This window comes from Hibiscus syriacus, unplaced genomic scaffold (assembly GCF_006381635.1).
Source record: "Hibiscus syriacus cultivar Baekdansim isolate YM2019G1 unplaced genomic scaffold, ASM638163v2 tig00001707_pilon, whole genome shotgun sequence".
NCBI lineage: Eukaryota > Viridiplantae > Streptophyta > Magnoliopsida > Malvales > Malvaceae > Hibiscus > Hibiscus syriacus.
Window position 1 is genome coordinate 54838 of NW_024061882.1, and position 6909 is coordinate 61746.

Sequence of the window (6909 nt, forward strand, 5' to 3'; positions counted from 1 at the left end):
ATATTTCTGCTAATTATCAAAATCATTTTTAATTAAAAATATTGTTTTATTAAATCCTCCCTAGGGTAGCGATTATATGAATATGAGTATGAGTATGAGCATGAGCATGAGCATGAGCATGAGCATGAGCATGAGCATGAGCATGAGCATGAGCATGAGCATGAGCATGAGCATGAGCATGAGCATGAGCATGAGCATGAGCATGAGCATGAGCATGAGCATGAGCATGAGCATGAGCATGAGCATGAGCATGAGCATGAGCATGAGCATGAATATGAATATGAATATGAATATGAATATGAATATGAATATGAATATGAATATGAATATGAATATGAATATGAATATGAATATGAATATGAATATGAATATGAATATGAATATGAATATGAATATGAATATGAATATGAATTCTCAAATATATAAAGAAAAACTTAGAAAAAACTAGATATACCCTATTCATTTTTATTATGAATCATTAAGTCTCGATAATATATCGAACTTTCATGTCGGGTTAATAATCAATTCACATCTTAAGACTCAAAGGGTTATATAAAACAAATTCCATAAATAAATTTTGTAGTTTAATTGAATTCAGTCATATTAAAATTCAATATCACGTTATTTAAAATCTTGAAAACAAGAAGTTTCAATTCTTGTTTCAATTATATATAGTTTTTGATGGACAATAAATAAGTTGAGTTAAGGTAGTTTAAATAATGAAAATGAAAAAAAAAATACTGATGATTTGTGATTCATACGTTTTGGTTTGGATCAGAGGACGAATGGTCAATATGATGATCTTTAGAGATTTTCAATCTAATTTAAATGAGAGAGAGTGTATGATCCTTGGTGAGATCTAGAGGCCCCTTTTAATATTCACAACATTTATTTTTGCAATGATTTGTAAATTTGTAACGTTATTCTTTAACGTTCCGGATTTAAGCATCAAGAATGTCAGTGTTGTGAGTGTTTAATGTCAAATGATTAAGAATTATATTTAAACGAATATAACCTTGTATTTACCCTAAATTAATTGAAATAACTATAGATTTAGATATAGTGGTGCTTTGATTACAGTCATGCAACCTATCTAACTAATTTTATGTGGTCGAAGGATCTCTATACTACCATCATGGTCATACTACCATCTTATTTACATACATTCATAACAGTCTCTTAATATTCATAATTGTTTATCTCTCCTCCTTTTCCATGGCGACTGGGATCATCATCTTGCTTCTGATTCCATTTATTTTCGCTTGTCCCTTCGCAATTTCAATAAACTTCCAAATATCAAGGTTTGATTCAAATGCAAGAAACATTCTCTATCAAGGCGATGCAAGACTATCGGTGGAAGCCATTGAGTTTAACCTTATCAACTACATAAACCGAGTTGGATTGGCGACATACGCCGACAAGGTGCCGCTTTGGGAATCAAGCACAACAAGACTGACCGATTTCAACACTCGCTTCTCCTTCGATATTACTCTGCAAACTTCACTTTACAGTCATGGTCTTGTCTTCTTTCTAGCTCCTGTTGGCTCTCAAATCCCATGTAATTCAGGTAGTGGCTTCCTGGGGTTATTTAACACGACAACCAGCGATTCATATCGGAACCAAATCGTTCTTGTTGAGTTCGACACGTTTGAGAATCCTGAATGGGATCCTGCTGGTGTTGGTAGTCATGTTGGAATCAACGTAAACTTGGTTTCTTAGGCGGTCTATACCAGATGGAACGCTAGCTTTCACAGTGGAGATACGGAGGATGTGGTCATCGACTACAACGCTACTATGAAGAACTTAAGTTTCTCCAGGAGCTATCAAACGATCGATGATCCTAATGAAAATTCTCGCACCAGATCGATCTGATGATGGTTTTACCGGAGTATGTCATGGTTGGATTTTCAGCAGCTACAGGTCAGTATGTAGAGCGGCATACACTCCATTCTTAGGAATTCATTTCGAGTTTAACTGTTGAAGCCGAAACAGACGACACCGCGAGAAATGTTAGATTAATTATCGGTGTCCTGGTTCCTCTGGTTGTTGTGATAGCAGGGACAGTTGTAGCATTTATAATTTGGAGGAGAAAGAAGCATGTGAAAAGAAGAACATTAGAGACAACAAACTTGACATCAATGAATGATGACCTCGAAAGAGGGGCTGGACCAAGAAGGTTTTCTTATAGAGATCTTGCCTCAGCTACCAATAACTTCTCAGAGCATAGGAAGTTGGGTGAAGGAGGATTCGGTGCAGTTTGTTGGGGCTACCTGAATGATTTAGGCATGGAGGTTGCTGTTAAAAGGATTTCAATTGGATACAGACAAGGTGAATGTTGAAAATTCTGCACCGAAAGTGCATGAAATTTATTAATAAAGGATTCACCAAATGAAGTAAAAAATGGGGACACCAAAAAGGGGTTGTAAATTGTTGAATTTTTGGTATGGTAAAATCACAAATTTAGTCTCTATACTTTAGGGTATTTACAAGATTAGTCCTTAAGTTTCAACTATAAATACCCTAACACATTTAGCTTCAAAACCATCCCAAATCATTCTAGCTTTCTCCCAATACTAGAGAATTTAGAGAGTTTTCTTGAGAGTTGTTTTCTCCTATTTATCAAGAGAGAATTGTTATTGTTTTCTCCTTGTTAGATCGAGAGAACTTGTAATTCCTATTTTCTCATAGTGAAATTCTTCTACTGTTGCCCGTGATTTTTACCCTATATTATTTAGGGGTTTTCCACGTAAAATTTGTGTCTTCTTTATCTTTATTTTTATTTTTTCAAATAATTAGTTGCGATTTTGCTCTATCCGATAGCCGTATTTCGCAATAATTGGTATCAAGAGCCAGATTTGAGTTTGTAATATCTACTTATTGTCTTTGTGGTTGCCACAAAAAGGTGGATCCTCCAACATAAGAAAGTAAGAAGGTATTACCCATTCTTTCAAGGTTCTAGAGAACTATTCACGATAGTGAAATAGTGGGAGCTATCCGTAATAGAAGTTATGGCTACGAAATTTGATATTGAAAAATTCAATGGGAGAAATTTCTTATTGTGGAAATTGAAGATGAAAGTCATCCTGAGGAAAGACGATTGTCTAACAGCTATCAGTGAAAGGCCAGTAGATTTCACAGATGACAACAAATGGATCGAAATGGACGGGAATGCTATGACAAACTTTCACCTAGCATTAGCTGATGAAGTATTGTCAAGTATTGAGGAGAAGAAGACAGCTAAGGAGATATGATATCAAAAAAATCCAGGAAATGCAAATTCTTGGGGTATGTTGATGGAGTAAAGGGGTATCTCTTGTGAGATCCCACTGCCCGCAAAGTGATCATCAACAGGGATGTTATCTTTGTAGAAGATAAACTACAAAGAAAAGAAAAAGTTGATAGCACTAAAAAGTCAGAGACTACACAAATACATGTGGAAAAGGAGTTTGAACAAGGAGATTCTTCTGAAGCAAAACCAGCACATGATGAACAAGAACCAGAGAGTTCTGAAGCTCCAACAACTCGTCAATCAGATCGTGTTAGAATATGTATCAATTGGCACTCATATTATGTTATAGAAGGAAATATTGCATACTACCTTTTAATAGAGGACGGTGAGCCATCAACATTCCAGGAGGATATACAACTCAGATGCTTCACTATGGATGATGGCGATGCAAGAAGAAATTGAAGCCTTCATAAAAATAATATATGAGACCTTGTGCCACTACCACAAGGAAGGAAGCCAATTGGTAACAAATGGGTCTTCAAAATCAATCGAAATGGTAACGATTAAGTTGAGAGGTATCGTGCAAGATTGGTGGTCAAAGGATATGCTAAAAAAAGAAGGTTTTAATTTTAATGAAATCTTTTCTCCTGTGGTTCGACTAACAAAAATTCGAGTAGACTTGGCAATGTGTGCTACATTGAACTTACATCTAAAGCAGCTAGATGTTAAAAAAGCTTTTCTTCATGGAAATCTTGAAGAAGAGATTTATATGCTCTAGCCTGATGGTTTTGAAGAAAAAGAAAAGAAGAACTTGGTTTGCAGGTTCAACAAATCTCTGTACGATCTAAAGCAGGCATCGAGGTGTTGGTATAAGATATTTAATTCCTTCAATATGTGCCTTGGATACAATAGACTTAATGCAGACCCTTGTGCTTATTTCAAGAGGTTTGGTGATAACGATTTTGTTATATTGTTGTTGTATGTGGATGACATGTTGGTTGCAGGACCCAACAAAGATCATATTGAAGAATTGAAGGCACAACTGGCTAGGGAATTTGAAATGAACGACTTGGGATCAACAAACAATATTCTAGGGATGCAAATTCACCGAGACAGAAGTAATAAGAAGATTTGGTTTTCACAAAAGAATTACTTGAAGAAGATCTTGTCACGATTTAACATGCAAGATTGTAAGCCAATTTCTACCCCTCTTCCTATTAATTTCAAATTATCCTCCAGTATGAGTTCTAGCAGTAAAGAAGAGAGGATGGAGATGTCTCGAGTACCGTATCCATCGGCAGTGGGAAGTTTAATGTTCACTATGATATACACAAGACCAGACATTGCACAAGTAGTGGGAGTGGTTAGTCGATACATGGTGAATCCAATCAAAGAGCATTGGAATACAACAAAGAGGTACAAGGTAGAAAGAATGGTGTGAAGATATGATTGTTCCAGTCAAATCTTCAAGTGGCAGATTGTTGAAAATTCTGCACCGAAGTGCATGAAATTTGTCAAAAAAGAATGCACCAAATGAAGTCAAAAATGAGGGCACCAAAAAAGGGTTGTAAATTGTTGAAATTTTGGCATGGTAAAGTCATAAATTTTGTCCCTATACTTTAGGGTATTTACAAGATTAATCCTTAAGATTTAACTATAAATACCCTAACCTATTTAGCTTTAAACCCATCCCAAATCATTCTAGCTTTCTCCCAATACTAGAGAATTTAGAGAGTTTTCTTGAGAGTTGTTTTCTCCTTTTTATCAAGAGAGAATTGTTATTGTTTTCTCCTTGTTAGATCGAGAGAACTTGTAATTCCTATTTTCTCATAGTGAAATTCTTCTACCGTTGCCCTGGATTTTACCCTATATTATTTAGGTTTTTTCCACGTAAAATTTGTGTCTTCTTTATCTTTATTTTTATTTTCTCAAATTATTAGTTGCGATTTTCCTCTATCCGATAGTCGTATTCCGCAACAGTGAAAAGGATTATGCGATTGAAGTGAAGATTATTAGCCATTTGAGACACGAGAATCTGGTGCAACTAATTGGTTGATGCCACGATCGAAACAAGTTCATACTCGTCTATTGATTCATGTCAAATGGTAGCCTTGATTCCCACCTCTTCAGTAACAAAGCTCCTCTGACTTAGCCAGTAAGGTACCAAATATCGCTTTGATTGGCATCTGTAATTCTATACCTTCATGAAGAGTAGGAGCAGTGTGTGGTGCATCGAGACATTAAATCAAGCAATGTAATGCTCGATTCCAATTTTAACGTAAAGCTCGGTAACTTCGGGTTAGCTAAACTCATGGACCATGAGCTAGGTCCGAAAACAATAGGATTGGCTGGAACCTTAAGATACTTGGCTCAAAGTACATAAGTACAGTAGGGCTAGTAAGGAGTCAGATGTTTATAGCTCCGGCGGCGTCCTCTTAGAAATAGCAACTGGAAGGAAATCTGTTGATCCTGCAAGAAAATCTGATATGGATTGGTTGAATGGATTTGGAATCTTTATGGGAGAGGGGAGCTACTTTTGTTGTTGACAAGAAGTTGGACAAGGATTTCAATGAAAAGCAATTGGAATCATTGATGATTGTTGGACTGTGGTGTGCTCACCCAAATTGTAATTCGAGGCCCATCGATCAGGCAAGAAATTCATGTTCTTCAGTCGGAGTCATCGATGCCTAATCTGTCGGTCAAGATGCTTGTTTCATTGTATCATGTATCTTACCATCAGTCTCCTCTGGCTCTGAGGAACCTTCAATAACTTATTCAAGCATGGATGTGGGTCGTTAAGCAAGATTAACCTTATTCTCTATATAGTTCTAGTTTCATTTTCTTTTTAATTTCCCTGTTCAAAATTTCACATTTTATGTTGATGTATAAACACCACTTGTACGGTTACTGAGAAGGATTAGTCATAAGGATAGATCAAAATGTTTGCACTGAAGGTCTGCTGATGACATATAAAAACTTCGGTTCATATTTTAGAGCTTGATCTTTCCCATTCATTTCTTATCAAGGCAAAGTGATAGTTACAAACATTATTTTATTGATCATGAATATTAGTACAATACCACAAAGTTGCTTTCTTATGCCTATAAAATTAATATTCAATTCAATTCTGGAAAGTGATACCTTTGGCAGTAAAGACAGGAAGAAAACTTTGATTTGAATGATAAACTCTTAGGAAATAAATACATATATTTTGTTTAATGTTTCTTTTTCATAAGCCTTTTCACAGTGAACTTTCTTAGGAAATAAATAGACAGAGAAGAATTGACTTCATATTTTATTACTATGATTAAGGTGATACAAAGATATTTTAATTCCCAGGTTAACTATGCAGCAGGCCTTGCTTTCTTTCTTGCTCCCCTTAGTTCCGAAATTCCACCGAATTCGGCAGCTGGATTTCTAGGCCTATTTAACACTACAACCCATGATTCTTCTAAGAACCAGGTAGTCCTTGTTGAGTTTGTACTTTTCCCAATCCTGAATGGGATCCTTCAGTCGAACACGTCGGGATCAACGTCAACTCGATTTCTTCGGCTACGTATGCTCCCCGGAACTTTAGTTTGTACAGTGGAGACACTGCTGTTGCATGTATTTCATATAATACTAGTACTAGGTGTAGACATCCGTTTTTGTCTTGGTCCTTTTATTATTATTATTATTAT

At 35.8% G+C, this 6909-nt stretch overlaps 1 pseudogene; it reads left to right on the forward strand.

The window, feature by feature from the left end:
• The first annotated feature begins 1215 nt into the window (after window positions 1–1215).
• Window positions 1216–6098, forward strand: LOC120131681 (annotated as a pseudogene).
• Window positions 6099–6909: the final 811 nt, after the last annotated feature.